The sequence below is a fragment of the Felis catus genome, chromosome X (assembly GCF_018350175.1).
Source record: "Felis catus isolate Fca126 chromosome X, F.catus_Fca126_mat1.0, whole genome shotgun sequence".
In the NCBI taxonomy this organism is placed as follows: domain Eukaryota; kingdom Metazoa; phylum Chordata; class Mammalia; order Carnivora; family Felidae; genus Felis; species Felis catus.
Window position 1 is genome coordinate 36,470,978 of NC_058386.1, and position 21,219 is coordinate 36,492,196.

Here is a 21,219-nt window from a genome sequence, read left to right on the forward strand (position 1 = left end):
CGCTTAACCAACTGAACCATCCAGGCGCTCCTCTGCCAATTTTTGTCTGTGAAAGTTGTTCCCTCAAATTATTAAAGTAGACAACATTCTGGCATTCAAAGCCACTGTAATTTTTTGTGTGTGTTTATTTATTTTTGAGAGAGACAGTGAGTAGGGGAGGGGCAGAGAGAGGGAGGCAGAGTATCCGAAGCGGGCTCTGCACTGACAGCAGAGAGCTCAATGCAGGGCTTGAACTCATGAACCATGACCTGAGCCAAAGTCGGTTGCTTAACCCACTGAGCCACCCAGGCACCCCAAAGCCGCTGTAATTTGATCCTAGCAGGACGAAAATCATTCTTCTCCCACAGTGCTCATTGACATCAACTTCAAGCTTGTTCACTCCCTCCTTCCCTCCTTCCGTCCTTCCTTCAATAGTTTTTGAGCACGAAATGTGTAACAATGTGCTGCTTGACGCTGGGGATGCAGAGATGAAAACTACAGTCTGTAGGGGCCAGGAAGGAGAAAATAACCAAGTTACCGTTCCGTGTGCCAGCGTTAGGCTCGGTGCTGCAGGGTGCTGGCAATGGCCTGTCCCGTCTCTCCTGAGCCCCGCTGCGGCTCTGGTAGTCAGGTGACCACTCTACCTGGAGGCCGGCCTCTCAGCTTGCCAGCCTTAGCACCTGGAGGCACAACTAGAAGTGGGGGGGGGGGGAGGGGTAGCAAAAGGGCATGGAAGTTGATAGAGAAATGTCCCAGCCTCCTGGTCCTCCAGTGTGACGGTTTTGAGGTGTGTTCCCGGTCTCTCAGAGGATCCCTAGCAGGCCTCAGCCCCAGCTGCCCAGGGTGCTAATCAACCCATAAACTCATCCTTTTGGGCTTCCCTCTGTGTCTCACTTTCCCTACTCAAAGGGAATAAAAGTACAGTTCTTTTTAAAAGAAAATTTAAAGTTTATTCATTTATTTTGAGAGAGAGAGAGAGAGAGAGAGAGCAGGGGAGGAGCAGAGAGAGAAGGAGAGAGAATCCCAAGCAGGCTCCAGGCTCTGAGCTGTCAGCACAGGGCCGCGGGTGAGGCTGGAGTGAGATCCTGAACTGAGCCAAAACCAAGAGTTGGACGCTTAACCAACTGAGCCACCCAGGTGCCCCAAGAGTACAGTTCTTCAAAGGAAGGAAATCACTTGTGATTCCTGGGGTCACCTAAGCTATTTGCTTCCAAATCCTTGTCTCAGGGTTTGCTTTGGGGGGGAGGGGAAACAAAGACAAGAGGGATGTGAATGCGGGTGCTATGGGGGCCCAGAGGAGGGACCCCTAAGCCAGAAATCGTATGAGTTTCACCAAACGAAAAGCCTTGAACCGAGTCGGATGAGAAGCCCGAATTGGTCAGGCGAAGAAGACAGAGAAGGGCTCGGGTTCCAGGCGGAGGGGCCAACAGGTGGAAAGGGTTGTAGGTGTGAGAAACCGCGGAGAGTTGCAGATAGAACCACCAGCCTGCAGGGGGCGCGAGTGCGAGCTGTCGGGGTGGGCGGGACACGGATCTCCAGCGTAGCGGGGCCTACGGTGGGCTTTCCTCATCTCGTATCTCTCGACCTCGGGCTCTGTTCTCCCCCAAATCCGTTCTCAATTTCAAAATTGGTGGGTCGTGAGCAAACCCTTTACCCAGCCTTCTAACCGTGCTGGCGCCCGCTGGAAAAAAAGACAGCAGCCAATACCGAAACTCCAACTTTTTAGCGAATGTCGACAAATCTTCCAAGGGGACGCCTGGCTGCCTCAGTCAGTAGAGCTTTTGATCCTGGGGTTGCGAGTTGGAGCCCTTCCTTGGTTGTAGAGAGTACCTAAAAATAAAGCCTTTAACAAAAAAAAAAAAAAAAAAAAAAAAAAAAAAAAAAAAAAAAGAAATCTTCGATTAACATCGGAACAAAACCACATTGGCATCCTGCCTTTATGAGGGAGGGAAGGTGGATAAAACAGCAATAAGCTCTAGCTTATTCTGGCGGGTAAGTATTTATAGGGCACCTGCTGGGAGCCAGATGGGTGCACACTCAGCGCAAGGAACTGGCAGGGCATCCTTCTCACAGAGGACGTCTCTGTAGGCACTTGCAAGCGGACCTTTGTCTGAAAATGAGCCAAAGCGTTGATGTCAAGGAGAAATATTTAGTTGAACAGAGGGCGAGGGGCAGTTAAGTCTTGCCTTAGTCTTTTCTAGTTTTCTCCCTCCCTTCTTTCTTTCTCCTTACCTCCCTTATTTATTTTTTGTTAAATATTTATTTATTTGAGAGAGAGAAAGCACATGTGAGCAAGGGAGGGGCAGAGAGAGAGAGAGAGAGAGAGACAGAGAGACAGAGAGAGCGAGAATTCCAAGCAGGCTCCTTGCTTTCAGTGCAGATCCCAATGGGGTTCATCCCACAACTGAGAACATCTCCTGGGCTGAATTAAGAGTCAGACGCTCAACCGACTGAACTACCGAGGTGCCCCTGCTTACTTCCTTTAAAGAAATGTAGTTTTATTCTCTTCAAGTACCCACAAGGGCAGAGCTAATCTTGTTCTTTTGTTTGTATTTCTTTTTCTGAACTAATACACACAGCGTCTTTGTTCTGGAAAGAGAGAACAAGGTAACATGGAAACAGTTGTCCTTCTTCTGTCCACTAGTCAATGGATCACCTCCTGTAAAGGTAACCTTGTGTTTCTTGTGTATCTTCCAGAAATATCCTATGTATCTATGAACATGTATGGTTATATTTTTCTCTTTTAATTTTTTTGGCTACAGACAAATAGTAGCATTCTATACACCATCTAAACCTTACATTTTCACCTAAAAATAATTCCTGGGGCTCAATGTCTGGGTGTCTCGCATGGCGTCATCTTGGGAGCCACTCCATTGTGTATTTGGCTAGCCTACCATTGATAGATACATAGGTTGCAGACAGTCTTTTGCTGTTACCAACAATGCTACAAATGTATATCTTTGTTTATAGATCACCTGGCACATGTGTGAGTATATCTGTAGGATGAATTCTTAAAGAAGGAGTTGCTGAGTCAAAGGGATGAGCAACTTTAATTTTCATAGATATTGTCAACTTGCCCTCCATAGATGTTATATGTATTTACATGACAACCAGCAACAAATGAATGCAGCCATTTCACCACACCCTTTTAACACAGCACATTAGCTTTCTATGGCTGCATGACAAATTGCCTCAAACTCAGTGGCTTAAAACAACACCCATTTATTAGCTCACAGTTCTGTAGGTGGCACATCATGGCTGGGTTCTCGGCTCAGGGTATTATAAGGTTAAAACCAAAGTGTCAGCCAGACTGAATTCTTGTCTGGAGCCTCTAGGGAGAGGTCTACTTCCAAGCTTGTTTTTGGTGAAATTCAGTTCCTTATGGTTGTAGGACTGAGGTCTGCCTCTCTTGCAGGCTGGTCAGCTTTGGGCTGCACTCAGCTATAGAAGTTGCTGGCATTCTTTGCCACGTGGCTCCCTCCATCTTCAAGTGAACAACAGTGAATCAAATCCTTCGTATGCTTTGGATCTCTGACTTCCCTCTCTCTGACCTCCAGGCCTAGATTTATTTATCTATTCATTCATTTTTTAAAGTTTATTTATTTATTTGGGAGAGACAGAGACTGCACGAATGGGGGACAGGCAGAGAGAGGGAGAGAGAGAGAATCTCAAGCTCTGTGCTGCCAGCATAGAGCCTGACTTGGGGCTCGAACTCATGAAACCTTGAGATCATGACCTGAGCTGAAACCAGGCGCTTAACTGACTGAGCCACCCAGGTGTCCCTCATTTTTTTTTTTTTTAAGTAAACTCTATGCCAAATAGGGGGCTTGAACTCATGACCCTAAGATCAAGAGGTGCAGGCTCTACTGACTGAGCCAACCAGGTGCCCCTAGACCTAGATTTAGAGGGTTTATATGATTAGCTCAGGCCCACCCAGATCATCTTAAGGTCACCTGATTTGGAAACGTAATTACATCGACAAAATCCAATTCACAGCAACACCTAGATTAGTGTGAGAGTGAATTACTGGGAGCTGTGTGTACACCAGGGGGTGGGAATTTGGGGGACCATATTAGACTTCTGCCTGCTACACATAGTGTTAGGAAACTTTTTGATCTTCACCAATATGAGAGATGACAATGGAATTTATTGGCTATTTCTCTTACTATGCTTTCAAATATTTTATTTTTTATTTTTTTTAACGTTTGTTTATTTTGAGAAAAAGAGTGTGTAAGAAGGGGAGGGGCAGAGAGAGAGAGAATCCCAAGCACCCTCCTTGCTGTTAGTGCAGAGTCCGATGTGGGGCTCGAACCTACAAAATGTGAGATCATGACTTGAGCCGAAACCAAGAATCAGATGCTTAACTGATTGAGCCACCCAGGTGCCCCCATTTCCTATTTCTTTTCTTTCTTTCTTTCTTTCTTTTTCTTTCTTTCTTTCTTTCTTTCTTTCTTTCTTTCTTTCTTTCTTTCTTTTGAGAATGCTTTTTTTTTGAGAATGCTATCTGCTAATATTTTTTGCCCTTTTTTCCACTGGATTCTTGGTCTTTTTCTTTTTTTTCTCGGATGAACTCTTTATAGGTTAAGGATATTTCCTACCTTAATGACTTTGTTTGTCCTATTTATTTTACCTAGAACACCACCCTCCTTCTCCAGCCTGCAGAAACACCATTCATTCTTTACAGCCCAGAATTCAAACCCACGTTACCCAGAGGGCTGTGCCTAACTATACTGATGGACGCTCAATTATTCCTTTTGACTGTTTTCTTATGCCATTCTGTGCTTTATGTTTGTTGGTTAATCTTGCTTCCCCAGCTGGGATGTTGGGCTTCTGTACTGCAGGGATCCACAGAGATTCCAGTATAAGACTGAACATGTGGTATGCAAAAACTAGTCTCTGTAAACTGAAAAATTGATGCCTTAAAGTGGAAGTTAAAAATTTCAGGCTTTGTCTCCACATATCCTATGTTCATTATACATATATGTCACCACGAACCTCAAATATCTGTCTTTGTAACTTCCATCCATTTGTATAGTTGTTTTTTAAGTTTTTGTTTGTTTGTTTTTAGTAATTTCTATGCCCAATGTGGGGGCTCAAACTCACAACCCCAAGATCAAGAGTTGCATGCTCTTCCGACTGAGCCTGCCAGGTGCCCCCATTTTTATAATTATTAAATGGTATTAGAGCATGTTAATGAGTAATCTGTCATGGAATCACTCCTTTTCTTTTGTTAGCTTGTTTCTCTTTGACATGGCTTAGTTTGTGAAATTTGTCTCCAAATCCATAATATTTTTTTAATTTGATTTGATTTGATGTTAATTTTTTATCAGAGAATACGTGTTCATTTTTTTAAAAGAGTTAAGTGGAACTGAGAGTTTCATGATGAATCATGCCAATCACCCTGTCCCAGCCTTCCCTACCTCCTTGACTTCTTTTCCAAAGGAGATATTTTCAGCCCTTTCTCTTTCTCCTCATATATATCTTCATACTTCTAATTAATACACTTTTTAAAAGAAGATTTTACTTATTTCTTAAAGTTTATTTATTTATTGTGTGTGAGAGAAAGAGAGAAAGAGCAAGTGAGAGCATGGGGGAGAGGTAGAGAGAGAGAGAGAGAGAGAGAGAGAAGGAGAGAATCCCAGTCAGGCTCCATGCTGACCACAAAGAGCCCAACACAGAGCTCGATGCCATGAACTGTGACATCATGACCTGAGCTGAGATCAAGAGTCAGACGCTTAACCAACTGAGCCAGCCAGGTGCTCCAATAATTAATACACTTAAAACCACTGTGTTTAATTTTTTAAATTTAGGCATCATTTGTGACTTCCTGTCATGCTGATGAAGACTGGGCCTTTTCACATACTCTGATCCCATTTTCCCCTGCTTTTACTCCCCCAACAGGGCTATTTTTACAATTTCTGGTTAAAACAGTTCACCATTTATATTATTATGACCATGCAAATGCTTAGTGCTGAGCTAGATCATGCTCCACAGCCACACTTCCTTTCTTAACGGGCAGTTTTATAAATGTGGGTTTATCAGTAAGGATGATGTAAGCAACAGAAAATCCATCTCACCAACAGAGGCTTAAACCATAAGGCCCTTCCTTCCTCCCCTGCTCCCTCCCTCCCTCCCTTCCTTGCTTCCTTCCTTCCTTCTTCCCTTCCTCCACACCCAACATGGGGCTTGAACTCACCACCCTGAGATCAACAGTTGCATGCTCTATTGACTAAGCCAGCCAAGGCAGCTCTCTTTCTTGCTTTCTTAATGAGTGTGAAGTAGGTGGGCCAAGGGTTGGTTCAGAGGCTTGGCAATGTCATCAGAACCCATTTCCTTCCCTCCTTCCCCTTTGCCAGTCTATGTCCTGGTCTTCGTATGAAGTTTTGCTCTTAACAGTCACAAGATGGTTGACATGGCTCAAACAGTCAGATTTTCATACTATATCATTCAGGAAGAAAAAGAAACTTCTCTTTCCATGCCTCTTTTTAAAATTTTGATTGGGGTGATGAGGGGAGTGGTGGTAATTCTTTTCTCATAGTTGCAAGTGGACTTACCTTTATGTCTCATGGGCCAGAACTAGGTCATGTGAGCTCCCGGCTGCTAGGGAAGCTGGGAAAACAAGTATCTGGCCTTTTCACCCTCTGCAATGGAAGAGGAGTTTGGGAATGGGTAGCCAACCAACAGCATATGCCTATTAGGGTGTTTTTTTCTGCAAGTGACACAAGACTTGATTTAAAATGGCTTAAACAATACTGGGGATTGTCATCTCATATAAGAAGTCCAGAGCTACGGAATTCCAGGGTTGGTTAATTCAGTGACTCAGTGATATTGGCAAAGGTCCAAGCCTTTTCCATCTTTCTGCTATGTTATCCTTAAGGTTGGCTTTGGTCCTCTGGCTTCTTTCCTCATGGTCACAAGAGGGCTGCAGCAGCAAAGATCACAGAACATCAGTTGAATTAAAGAGAAAACATTCTGGGAGCATCTGGCTGGCTCAGTTGCTAGAACATACGGCTCTTGATTTTGGGGTTTTAAGACTGAGGCCCACATTGGGTGTAGTGATTACCTAGAAAAAGTAAAATAAAATGACTTATTTATTTTTATTTACTTTTTACTTTTTATTATTTATTTTTAATTTTTTTTAAGGGAATGGGGGACTCCTTTTATTTATTTTTTAAATTTATTTTGAGAGAGTGAGAGATAGCACGAACAGGGGAAGGGCAGAGAGAGAAGGAGAGAGAGAATCCCAAGCAGGCTCCACACTGTCAGCACAGACCCCAAGGTGGGGCTCGAACCCACAAACTGTGAGATCATGACCTGAGTGGAAACCAAGAGTCAGATGCTCAACCAACTGGGCCACCCAGGCACTCCTTTCCTTTTTTATTTTTTGAGAGAGAGAGTGTGTGCAAGTGGAGGAGAGGGGCAGAGGGAGAGAGAAAGAATCTCAAGCTTGATCCTATGACCCTGGGTTCCATGGGGCTCAATCCCACGACCTTGGGATCACGACCTGAGCCAAAATCAAGTCAGAGACTCAACCGACTGAACCACCCAAGCACCCCATAAAATAAAATGATTCAAAAGAAAGAGAGAAAGGGGCGCCTGGGTGGCTCAGTCGGTTAAGCATCCGCCTTCAGCTCAGGTCACGATCTCACACTCTGTGAGTTCGAGCCCCGCATCAGGCTTTGTGCGGACAGTTCAGAGCCTGGAGCCTGCTTTCGATTCTGTGTCTCCCTCTCTCTCTTCCCCTCCCCTGCTATGCTCTGTCTCTCTCTGTCTCAAAAATAAATTTAAAAAACATTAAAAAATTTTTTAAAGAAAGAGAATATCCTGTCTTCCTATCCTTTTCTTTCTTTTTTATTCAAATATAGTTAACATACAGTGTTATGTTAGTTTCAGGTGTACAATATAGAAATTCAACAATTCCAAACATTACTCAGGGCTCATCACACTAAGTGTACTCTTAATCTCCTTCACCTATTTCACCCATTCCCTCCACCTCCCCTCTGATAACCACAATTTGTTCTCTATAGTTAAGAGTCTGTTTTTTGGTTTGTCTCTTTTTTTCTTTGTTCATTTGTTTGTTTCTTAAATTCTGTATTATACCCTCTAGATCCATCCATGTTGTTGCAAATGGCAGGATTTCATTCTTTTTTATGGCTGAGTGGTATTCCATTATTGATAGATAGATAGATAGGTAGATACCATATCTTCCTAATCCACTCATATAGTGATGGATGCAAGGGTTGCTTTAATATCTTGGCTATTGTAAATAATGCTGTAATAAACATAGGAGTGCATATATCCTTTTGAATTAGTGTTTTTGTTTTCTTTCGGTAAATACCCAGTAGTGGATTGTACAATAATTCTATTTGTAATAAAAAAACCGTTTATTTTTGAGAGAGAGTGGAGAGAGTGAACAGGGTAGGGGTAGGGAGAGAGGGGGAGAGAGAATCCCAAGTAGGCTCTGTGCTGCCAGAGCAGAGTCCAATGTGGGGCTCGATCTTATGAACCATGAGATCATGACCTGAGCCAAAATCAAGAGTCGGATGCTTAACTGACTGAACCACTCAGGCGCCCTCTATTTTTAATTTTTTGAGGAAACTCCATACTGTTTTCCATGGTGGCTGTACCAGCTGCCATTCCCACTAACAGTACATAAGGGTTCTTTTCTCTCTACATCTTGCCAACACCTGTTGTTTTTGTGTTTTTGATTTTAGCCATTCTGACAGGTATGGAGTGATATCTCATTGTGGTATTGCTTTGCATTTTCCTGATGATGAGTAATGTTGAGCATCTTTTCATGTGTCTGTTGACCATCTATATAGCCTTCTTTGGAAAAATGTCTATTCATGTCCTCTGCCCATTTTAAAGTTGGATTCTTTGATATTTTGGTGTTAAGTTGTGTAAGTTCTTTATATATTTAGGATATTAACCCTTTATCAGATATATCATTTACAAATATTTTCTCTTATTGAGTGGGTTGTCTTTTTGTTTTGTTGATGGTTTCCTTGACTGCGCAAAAGCTTTTTGTTTTGATGTAGTACTAATAGTTTAATTTTGCTTTTGTTTCCCTTCCAGAGGAGACATATCTAGAAAAATGTTTCTATGCCTAATGTCAAAGAGATTACTGCCTATGTGTTCTTGTAAGAGTTTTATGGTTTCAGGTCTCACATTTAGGTCTTTAGTCCACTTTGAGTTTATTTTGTGCATGGTGTAAGAAAGTGGTCCAGTTTCATTCTTTTGCATGTAGCTGTCTAGTTCCCCAACACCATTTTGTTGAAGAGACTGTCTTTTTCCCATTGTATATTTTTGCCTCCTTTATTGTAGATTAATTGACCATATAATCACAGGTTAATTTCTAGGCTCTCTATTCTGTTTCATTGATCTATGTATCTATTTTTTGTGCCATTAGCATACTTTGTTTCGATTACTACAGCTTTGCAATATATCTTGAAACCTGGGATTGTGATACCTCTAAATTTGTTCTTTTCAAGAGTTCTTTGGCTACTTTGGAGTCTTTTGTGGTTCCATACAAATTTTTAGGATTCCTTTTCCTAGTCCTGTGAAAAATGCTGTTGGTATTTTGGTAAGGATTGCATTAAAGCTGTAGATTGCTTTGGGTAGTGTGGACATTTTAACAATATTGGTTCTCCCAATCCCTGAGCATGAAATATACTTCCAATGGAAATATCCTTCCATTTTATCTGTGTTTCATAGTTTTCAGAATACAGTTCTTTTACCTCCTTGGTTAAGTTTATTCCCACGTATTTTATTTATTTATTTTGGTACAATTGTAAATGGAATTGTTTTCTGTATTGGTTTTTCTTTCTTTCTTTCTTTTTAAAGTTTATTTATTTTGAGAGAGAGAGAGCGTGAGCAGGGCAGAAGCAGAGAAGAAGAGAGAGAATCCCGAGCAGGTTCCGCACTGTCAGAGCAGAGCCCAATGTGGGGCTTGATCTCGTGAACCATGAGATCATAACCTGAGCTGAAATCAGGAGTTGGACGCTTAATCAACTGAGCCACCCACATGGTCCTCTTCATTTCTCTTTCTGTTACTTCATTATGAGTGTACAGAAATGCAACAAATTTCTGTATATTGATTTTGTATCCATTCCTGTCCTTTTCTGAAAAGTAAGAACTCTCTTAGAAACTTCACAGCAGGGGCACTTGAGTGGCTCAATCAGTTAAGTGTCCTACTTTGGCTCAGGTCATGATCTCCTGGTTTGTGGGTTTGAGCCCCATGTTGGGCTCTGTGCTCTAACAGCACGGGGCCTGCTTCAGATCCTCTGTCTCCCTCTCTTTCTTCCTCTCCCCTGCCTGCTCTCTCTCTCTCTCTCTCTCTCAAAAATACATAAACATTAAAAAAAAAAACTTCACAGCAGACTTCTTCTCAGGTCTCAATGACTAGTATTGTGTCACTTGTTTATTAGTAAACCAGTCACTATCAAAGCTAATAAATAATTAACCACGACTGAATTTGACTAATCAGGATTCTCCCTCTGGGGAAGAAAGAGTTCCAACACTCTTATAGTAGATGAAGCTTACATTTACTTAAATGAAATCAGAGTTCCATTAGCAAAGAAGAAGGAGGGATGGCTGCTGGGGAGATAGCAAATAATGTCTGCCACACCTTCATTTTTTCCCAGGAGATTGCCTTGATTTTTTTATTCACTTATTTTTAAAATTTATGACTATTTGAGGCCCTACTAAATTCTAGGCACTATTCTAGGTATTGGGTATTCTTCTTAAACAACAAAAACTTAGTCTTTTGCTTTGTGGACTTTACAACAAGATCATATGGGTTGGGAACATTGATTGATGGATAGTTCCCTAAACTGCCATTGGCAGTGGTCTCCTGCAATTTTAGCTACATGTACTTGTTTGAAGAACTTAGCTTACTCAACAATTATTTGTTCTTCTTTAAAACTTGAAACATTGAGGTCCCTGGGTGGCTCAGTTGATTAAGTGTCTGACTCTTGATCTCAGCTTGGGTCTTGATCTCAAGGTTGTGAGTTCAAGCCCCCTGCTGGGCTCCATGCTGGGCATGGAGACTACTTAAAAAAAAATTGGGGAGGTGCCTGGGTTGCTTACTCGGTTAAGCATCCAACTCTTGATTTCAGCTCAAGTCATGATCTCACGGTTGGTGAGTCCGAGCCCCACATCCAGCTCCCTGCTGACAGTATAGAGCCTGCTTGGGATTCTCTCTCTTTCCCTCTCTCTCTGCCCTTACCCCCACTCTCAAAAATAAATAAATAAAAATAAAATTTAAACAAATTTTTGAGACATTTTTTTTTTTTGGCCTGCCTCTGAGTAACTCATTTGAATTTTTAAGAGAGGCTTTACATCTTCAATTGTCAATTGATTTTCAGATTCCTCAAACTGGATAATCAACAAAATAATCTTACTTCCCTAGAAGTTAAAGGATTAATATTCTCATTTTCTCATGATGAGCACCTTTAGGGAGAGGGGCAGAGGGAGAGAGACAGAATCTTAAGCGGTCTCCATGCTCAGCGTGGAGGCCAATGTGGGGCTTGATTCCCATGACCCTGGGATCATGACCTGAGCCCAAATAAAGAGTCACTCAACTGACTAAGCCACTCAGGTACCCTGAAAATGTTCCTTTTGACTACTGTTTTCATTGAGAAATAATGGAAAGATGAGGCCACACTATGATATAGAAGGAGAACAATTTATCAAAGATTCCGTGCTTTTTTCAGATTATCCCATTCAGGACTCTTATTTTTCCCTTTTGAAATTATAATAATCAAGATGCCTGGCTGGCTCAGTCATTACAGCATGTAACTCTTAATCTTGGGGTCATGAGTTTCAGCCCCACATTGGTGTAGAGATTACTTTAAAAAATAAAATAAAAAGAGGGGTGCCTGGGTGACTCAGTTGGTTAAGCATCCGTCTTTGGCTCAGGTTATGATCTCACAGTCTGTGGGTTCGAGCCCCACATCAGGCTTTGTGCTGGTGGCTCAGAGCCTGCTTCAGATTCCGTGTCTCTCTCTCTCTCTGCCCCTTCCCTGCTCATGCTGTCTCTCTCTCAAAAATAAATAAAACATTAAAAAAATAAAGTAAAAAGCAAAACCCCCAAGAAATTAGAATAATCAATAGATGCTCTCAAGATTTGCCTATACTATCATTAGCAATTGTCTCCAGCAGAAGCTACATTTCAGAAGCTTTTCTTTCTTCTAAACTCTGCTCCAACTTTGTAAGTTTTGCTTCTCCAAAGTCAGTACTTATATTTTGAGTGAACATGCCAGTAGTCTTGGTGGCATGTTTTTTATGGCTCATAACAATGAAAACATTGACTTGATTGGACAACTCCCACAGTAGAATGTAAAGTTCAAGAGCTTTCATGTTAACTATGGTGTTTTCATGAGGTATTTTAGTAATGATATGGACAACTTTTTTGTTTGAATTTCGATAAATGTATCTATGAGATAAAATTTCACTCAATGCCATTGGTTACTTCTTAACAAGGCTTTGGAACAAAACCTTTCCACAATTGTTCCACTTTTTGTTTGTGCTGATGAAAAATGTAGGTCTTAACTTTGTGAAAATTGATGTTTAATACGATCTGAAGTCATGGTCCTGTCAGGGAAGGGGGTGATCCATTTAAAAGAGAACTGTTTTTTGTCACTATCAAAGGACTCTTGCATTTTGCCAGAACATTTTTAGGAAAATTTTCTTCGTAAATGTAATAGAAGCTGTAGAACTGGTAGGGAAACTGATGGTTCTTTGGTGGTGTTCGAAAAGTCAGATTTCCCATCATAAAAAAACACTTATGCCACTTTTCTACTGAGTACAAATGGTACAAGGTCAGGTTTGTAAGACTACGTGTTCTTCTCATACCTTTTGCACTCATTTTGACACTAAAATTCACAACTGTAGGGGCACCTGGGTGGGTCCATTGGTTAAGTGTCCCACTTTGGCTCAGTTCATGATCTCATGGTTCCTGAATTCGAGACCCGAGTTGGGCTCTGTGCTCACAGCTCAGAGCCTGGAGCCTGCTTCGGATTCTGTGTGTGTCTCTCTCTCTCTGCTCCTCCCCTGCTCATATTTTCTCTCTCTCTCTCTCTAAGAATAAACATTAAAAAATAAAAAAAATTAAAAATTGTATTTGAATGTTCCCTCAAACTCTTCAAACAGCCTGGAGCTGTTGACAAAGTTAACCCAGCTGACTCAGACACATCCCTGCATGGAAAATCATGGAACATTCCATGGGTGCCCATGCCTTCTGTTGGTGAGTTGCTCAACACTTCCCAGCCTCACGCTGGATTTTGTCCCTCTGCATTCCAGCTCCTGATGCTGGGTTTTCTCTCTCAGGCCCAGTCCTGCTTTTACCCTTTAGTCTCCTCAAATGATCTTGGCTACCTCAGCCTGGCGCTCATGGGGCTCACTGTGCTTGGCTCTGCCCCCAGCTTTCTCTGTTCCACCTGCATCCTGTAGGTGTCCTTCTCTGGCCTGGCCCCCAGGATGGGACCCCCAGCACTGGATTTCCTGGCCACGTTTCACCAGGGCAAAGACATTCCCTGTGCTACAGGAACAAGGATGCGGTAGCTTCTTGGTTTCAGGGCCTGCCCTTGGTGATATGCACCATCAGCGCCCTACACACATGTGCCCCAGCTGAGATCAAGCTTGGGCATCTACTCCTGATAGCTGAGTATCCCTGGGGAACCCCCCCGCTTGGCTTCCTGATGGACACACCTGATCCTAGTGTCACAGCCTGACCTGACACACCTCAGTACCTACACTCACAGACCTCCATTTGCCCTCTTTATCAAAGAGCCTTTCCACGTGCACAGGCCACCCTCTACCTGATTTCCAATGGGGGTATAGTTTTACATAATTATAGCCTTCACTGGGCACTTCCTGCACACCAGGCTAAGTGTTTCGCATGGATTATCACCTTAAGCCTAGTTACAACCCTATGAGGTGGGTTCAGCCCATTTCACAGATGAGGAAACTGAAGCTTCCAGAGTTTCTGTCACCGGGCCACAGCCACCACAGCTTTCCAGTTCATGCCCCACAGCCAGACTGAATGACTCATGGCCCCATGCTAACTTCCCATTCAGATAACAAGTAACCTGTCTACCCAGAACATTCCATTTCTTGGTCACTAGAGCTTTCATCCTGATTGCCTCTGAGCCTCACCATAATGCCAGCTGCCTGTTAATATCTAACAAGACTTCTCCTTGCCCCAGTAGGACAGAGCCCCTGCCAGATTTAATGGGATACACTACAATGTGGGAAAGAGGCATATATGGCATGGGCTGACAGACATTGGCTCCAAGGGAGATAATCAGAGAAAACATCCTAAGACTCCCTCTTCCCCCACTGCTTCAGCTCTCCCTGTTGAGAAATGGAAGTCCACTTTTTCAGCCCTGTGGAAATACACTGTTGGTGACCCATGTCCAAGCACCCAATGGCATCTTCTACCACTTTCTGACTTGGCTGGCTCATTGAGAGTCATTCCTTCCTGTATCTGTTTCCTATGGCTGCTGTAACAAATTTCCACAAACTCAGTGACTTAAAACACCACCAATTATTATCTTACAGTTTGGAAAATTAAAGTCCGGACATCGAGGTGTTGGCTGTGCTCCTTCAGGAGACTAGAGGGCAGAATGCATTTCCTTGCTTTGTCCAGCTACAGGCTACCTGGGTTTTTTGGCTTATGGCCCCTCCTTCCATCTTCATAGCCTTCAATGTAGCATCTTCCAGTCCCGCCCTTTCTCTCTTTGACCTGTGCTTCCATCCCCACATTGTCTTCTCTTATTCTGACCCTCTTGCCTCCATCTTAGAAGGACCTTGGGATCACATTGGGCCCAGCTGGATAATCCAGGCTGATCTCCCCATTGTGAGATCCTTAACTTGATCACATTGGCAAAGTCCCTTTTGCCATGAAAGGTCATATGTTTGTGGGTTCTGGGGATTACCGTACCTCCCACTACAACAGTCCAGCCACTAGAGACAGGGAGCCAGAGAACACAGGGGAGGGGGCACTGGGTTGTGGCAGAGACCTTGGCTAGCTCTAGTTAATATGTACTGTGGGAAAAGGAGGTAGACCAGAAGCACCTGAGAAAACTTGCCTTCCTTCTCAGGAAAAGGCAAAATTCTTTCCTCAGACAAATTTGAAGCAGCCTTGATTCTGCCTTGCCCTGCCCAGCTGCCTAGGTGGGAGAGGGCAGAAGGATGAGGCCTGCCCATAAACCAGGTGGTCTTACCATCCCCCATAAGATGGATGGCCAACAAGGAAAGCCACCATTTCCACACGCACAACCACTCCTGTCCTGTCCATCTCGTGCCCCTTGGGCTTGCCCCTGTTTCTACCTCTGCTTCTAACCTGGAGACTTGCCTGCTGACCTTACTTTCTCACCCTTGGCCCCAGTGGTTGTTGAGCCAGGCCTACCCTCTGGCTCTTCTTAACTTCAGTAGAAATCTGTGTACCATCTTTGGTCCCCTGGATATCAACCACTGTACCTCAAGGAGGTGGGCATTGCTCAGGGAAAAGAGTCTAGAAATATTTGCCACTGTTCTCTTATTCTCTCTGGCTCCTTGCCCTCAGGCATTCTGACCAGAAAGTGCTGCACACACAATCTTCCCTCAGCAGAATATGGGTCACTGTGAGCTCCACTTTGTGAATAATTGTGAGGTGGTGGTTTTTTTTCAACCTTGCAATCTCAAAAAATGTTTAATGATTTCATTCATTTAGATATAATTCATCAGGATCATAGAATTTAAGGGGAAATGATGATTTGTAATGACAAGCAGATAGACTATTTAAAATCAGGGCTAACCCAAAATAGCCAGAGCACATGATCAACATCTGGGAAACATCTGCATGGATGGTGCGGTCACAACAAATACCGGAGAATTGGAAATTTTAAGAAGTATACTGAGGGTTTCTGGGTCCTAAGAACACCAAAACAAAGTCCTCATGGATTATGTAGCAAAATTATATTCACGGGGAGATTTTTTTTAAAGCACAACCCTTTTTAGTATAAAATAAAACACAGGCACAGCACACAACAAATGTGTGGCTTAATGAATTATTATAAGCTGAACCTCCTTGTAACCACCAACCAGGTCAAGAAGTAGAACTTTGCTGGGCACCCTAGAAGCCCCTTCCTGTTTCCCATCCAAACCATAGCCCCTTCTCCCCCAGATGTAACCATGATCCTGACTTCTATGCTAATCACAAAAAACAATAGTTTTATCACCCAACTGTACATTCCTATGTACTATAGTTCCTATGTACTATAGTTTAGCTTGCCTTTTAAAAACTTTTAAAAAATGTTTGTTTATTTTTGAGAGAGAGATAGAGATAGAGAGAAGAAGTGGGGGATGGGCAGAGAGAGAGAGAGGGAGACAGGATCTGAAGCAGGCTCTGTGCCGACAGCAGAAAGCCCGATGTGGGGTTTGAACTCACAAGCTGTGAGATCATGACCCAAGCTAAAGTTAGACGCTCAACCAACTGAGCTATCCAGATGCCCCGCCTTTTAAAAACTTTTATTTAAATGTCTTCTAAGCCATTTTTAACCTATTTACCCCCTCTTCCATTTCTTTCTTTTCCTTACAATTTATCTGTTGAAGAGCCTGAGCCATTTTGTCCTGGAAGGATTCCTGTAGTCTGAATGTTGCCCATTTATGCTCTTGGCATTGGTGGCCATTTTCCTCTGCCCTCCATCTGAGGAGATTTGGGCTGTGAAAAGGAGGGATGGCAAACGTGACCACCTCACCAGCTCATCTATAGTCTTTCCCTAGAAATCTTGTGAATGAGGCTGATGCACATTTAGCTTTCCATGGCTGTGGGGCACCTGCTTCCTCAGCCTGGTCCATTGGGTTCCCATCAAGCCCAGCTTCCCTCATGGAACTGCCTCCCAGTGCCCCCCAACTCATCCCAGGGCCAAGGGATCTCGTCCATGGCAACAGTTTCCTGGCTTCAGTGAGGTTATGGAAGCAGCTAGCCCTCTCCACTAATGATGCTATAGAGCCTGCCTGGGTTGGAGCCTGTCTTCCATGCAAACAGCTTTGCAGCAGTCCAGGCAGCCTCTGTCCGTGGTAATGCCTCTGGCAGATTGCTTCAAAAGTGGTCTGTGTCCCGTGAAGCACAGGTGATTATCCAGAAGCATTCTTTGCCACATTCGTTTATTGCACTGTCCTGGATGGGCCCAGAACATAGGCTGGGCTGCTCCAGGCAGCAGTGGGAGCTCGTAATCCAATATTGTCCTTGGACCTGGGCAAGAGGGCCCTGGCTTGGGCTCCATGCTTTGGAAGGTGCCACATTACCACAAGAACACACAGAAAACACGTGGTAGAGATTGCATGGGCACCTCCACCTTGGGATCCAGTGGTCAGTGCTGGCACAATCCTGAGCCCTGAACTATGCCCTTCTTGGGACAGCCACTCACATGACTTAACACTGTTCAGGCCCCAAGGAAATACTTCTGAACAACATTTGCACTGTGTTCTCAAAACAAAAGATGACTGTGGATGCCATGAGGGTTTGTGGGTTGTGCCTCCTCTGATCTTGGAGATGGCTGCTTGGAGATGGCCCTTTGTTTTTGTTTTGTTTTTTGAATGTTTATTTATTTATTTTGAGAGAGAGAGAGTGTGTGCATGTGTGTGAGGGGGGGAGGGGCAGAGAGAGAGGGAGAGAGACAGAGAATCCCAAGCAGGCTCTGAGCTGCCCGCACAGAGCCTACCATGGGGCTTGAACTCACAAACTGTGAGATCATGACCTGAGCCAAAATTAAGAGTCAGATGCTTAGCTGACTGAGCCACCCAGGAGCCCTGGAGATGGCCCTTTGGAGTAAAGGCAGAATGTGAGCAGCAGAGGCTGAGGAGAAAGAAAAGATAAATTATTTCTCTGCCCCTCGTCTGTGTGCGCATCTGTCTCTGTCTCTCTCTCAGATATATATATTAAAAAAAAAATGTTCATGTCTTCTGCCCATTTTAAAGTTGGATTATTTTTGTGGGTTTTTTTTTTGGTGTTGAATTATATAAGTTCTTTATATATTTAGGATATTAATCCCTTATCGGATATATCAATTGATCAATTGCAAATATCTTCTTTCTTTCAGTGGGTTGTCTTTTTGTTTGTTGATGGTTTCCTTCACTGTGTAAAAGCTTTTTTTTTCATACGGTCCCAATAGTTTAATTTTGTTTGTTTCCCTTGCCAAAGGAGACATAACTAGAAAAATGTTTCTATGACTAATGTCAGAGAGATTACTGCCTATGTTTTCTTCTAAGAATTTTATGGTTTCAGGTCTCTCATTTAAGTCTCTAATCCACTTTGAGTTTATTTTGTTCATGGTGTAAGGAAGTGGCCCAGTTTCATTCTTTTGCATGTAGCTGTCTAGTTTTCCCAGCACCATTTGTTGTAGAGACTGTCTTTTCCCCATAGTATATTCTTGCCTCCTTTGTCATTAATTAATTGACCATATAATCATGGGTTTATTTCTGGGCTCTCTATTCCATTTCACTGATCTATGTGTCTGTTTTTGTCTTGATACCATACTGTTTTGATTACTACAGGTAATCAAATATCAAATACAGGTAATACAGGTAATCAAATACAGGTAATATACTACAGGTATGTAGTATATCTTGAAGCCTGGGATTGTGATACCTTTAACTTTGTTCTTCTTTCAAGAAGGTTTTGGCTAGGGGCAGCTGTGTGGCTCAGTCGGTTGGGCGAATGACTTCGGCTCAGGTCATGATCTCACAGTTTGTGGGTTCAAGCCCCGCGTCCGGTTCTGTGCTGACAGCTCAGAGCCTGGATCCTGCTTCAGATTCTGTGTCTCCCTCTCTCTCTGCTCCTCCCCCCACTTGCATTCTGCCTCTCTCTCTTTCTCAAAAATAAATAAGCATTAAAAAAAAAGAATACTTTGGCTATTCTGGGGTCTTTTGTGGTTCCATACAAATTTTTATAATTATTTGTTCCAGTCCTGTGAAAAATGCTATTGGTATTTTGATAGGGATTGCACTAAATCTGTAGATTGCCTTGGGTACTGTGGATATTTTAACAATATTGGTTCTCCCAATCCATGAGCATGGAATGTCTTTCCATTTGTTTGTGTCATCATCAATTTCTTTCATCAGTGTTTCATAGTTTTCAGAGTACAGGTCTTTCACCTCCTTGGTTAATTTAAGTTTACTCCTTTTTGGTGCATTAGTTTTTTGTTTTTAAATTATTTATTATCATTTTTTTATTAAAATTTTTTTAATGTTTATTTATTTTTGAGAGAGAGAGAGAGAGAGATGGTGCGTGAGTGAGGGAGGGGCAGAGAGAGAGAGGGAGACACAGAATCCAAAGCAGGCTCCAGGTTCTGAGCTGTCAACAGAGAGCCTGATGCGGGGCTCGAACCCATAAACTGTGAGATCATGACCTGAGCCGACGTTGGACGCTCAACTGATTGAGCCACCCAGGCACCCCTAAAATTTTTATTTTTAAGTAACCTCTACACCCAATGCAGGGGTTGAAGTCACATCCCTGAGATCAAGAGTTGCATGCTCCACCATCCAAGTCAGCCAGATACCCCTCTTTTTGGTGCACTTGTAAATGGGATTGTTTTCATTTTTCTTCCTGCTACTTCATTATGAGTGTATCGAAATGCTACAGATATCTGTACATTGATTTTCCTGAATTAATTTATCAGTTCTAGTAGTTTCTTTGGTGGAGTCTTTAGGGTTTTCTATATATAGTATCATGTCATCTGCAAATAGCGAAAGTTTTACTTCTTCCTTACCAATTTGGATGCTTTTTATTTCTTTTCAGTACTACGTTGAATAAAAGTGGTGAGAGTGGACATCCTCATCTTGTTCCTGATCTTAGAGGAAGAGCTCTCAGTTTTTTACCACTGAGTATGTTACCTGTCGGTTTTTCATATGTGGCCTTTATTCTGTTGAGGTATGTTCTTTGCAAACATACTTTGTTGAGAGTTTTTATCACGAATGCATGTTACACTTTGTCAAATGCTTTTTCTGCATCTACTGAAATGATCATATGGTTCTTATCCTTTCTTTTACTGACGTGATGTATCACATTGATTGACTTGTGAATATTGAACCACTGAAATAGAATATTTTTAGATGGGTTTTTAAAATTTATTTTTAGGTTTATTTATTTACTTAGAGAAATCATGAGCGCAAGTGGGGGAAGGAGCAAGAATCTCAAGCAAGCTCTACACCATCAGCACACAGCCCATTGTGGGGCTCAAACCATGATATCATGACCTGAGCTTAACTGACTATGCTACTTGGGTGCCCCTTTAGATGGGTTTTTATAACATATGAATCCCTTATATTTAAAAATACATTTAAGGGCTGCCTGGCTGGCTCAGACAGAAGAGTGTGCGACTCTTGATCTTGAGGTTTTGAGTTCAAGCCCCACGTTGGGTGTAGAGATTACTAACAAAAAAAATAAATAAACTTAAAAAAATACATTTAAGGGGCACCTGGGTGGGTAGTTGGTTGAACATCCAACTTTGGCTCAGGTCATGATCTCACGGTTCATGAGTTCAAGCCCCACATCAGGCTCTGTGCTGATAGTGTGGAGCCTGCTTTGGATTCTTTGTCTCCCTCTCTCTCTGCCCCTTCCATGCTAGCACTCTCTCAAAAATAAACATAAAAAATTTAAAAATATATATATATTTAAAAAGCCTCATGGTGGGGCACCTGGGTGGCTTAGTCAGTTAAGCATATGACTCTTGATTTTGGCTCAGGTCATGATCTCACGGCTGTGGGATGGAGCCCTGGGTCAGGCTCCACACTGAGCATGCAGTGAGTTTGAGCCCCGTGTAGGGCTCCATGCTGACAGTGGGGAGCCTGCTTGGGATTCTCTCTCCCTGTCTTTTAGCTCCTCCTCTGCTCTCACTCTCTCTCTCTCTCTCTCAAAGTAAAACAAACAAACAAACAAACAAACAAACAAAAAACTTAAAAAAAAAAAGCATCTGGGCACCTGGCTAGCTCAGTAGGTAGAGCATGTGACTCTTGATCTCCGGGTCATGAGTTGGAGCCCCACATGGGGTGTGGAGGCTATTTAAAATAAAATAAAATAAAATAAAATAAAATAAAAGCCTCAATGAGAATGCATAATTGAAATCAGCCTCTTTCATGGAGTCACACAGGGTAGAAGACCAGCAGCCACCTCCCTAGGTGAGAAATCCTCTGCAGATTTTGTACTGGTGGATGATTTCAGCTTCTTGCTCAAAGAAATTGCAGAGAGGGTTCTAT

At 42.7% G+C, this 21,219-nt stretch overlaps 1 long non-coding RNA gene across 1 annotated transcript; it reads left to right on the forward strand.

Moving 5' to 3' along the window:
• The first annotated feature begins 1,513 nt into the window (after positions 1 to 1,513).
• On the forward strand, positions 1,514 to 19,927 carry LOC123383491. The gene is made up of 3 exons (XR_006593239.1): positions 1,514 to 1,971; positions 2,559 to 2,646; positions 19,763 to 19,927. It is a non-coding gene; the product is annotated as an uncharacterized LOC123383491 (long non-coding RNA).
• Positions 19,928 to 21,219: the final 1,292 nt, after the last annotated feature.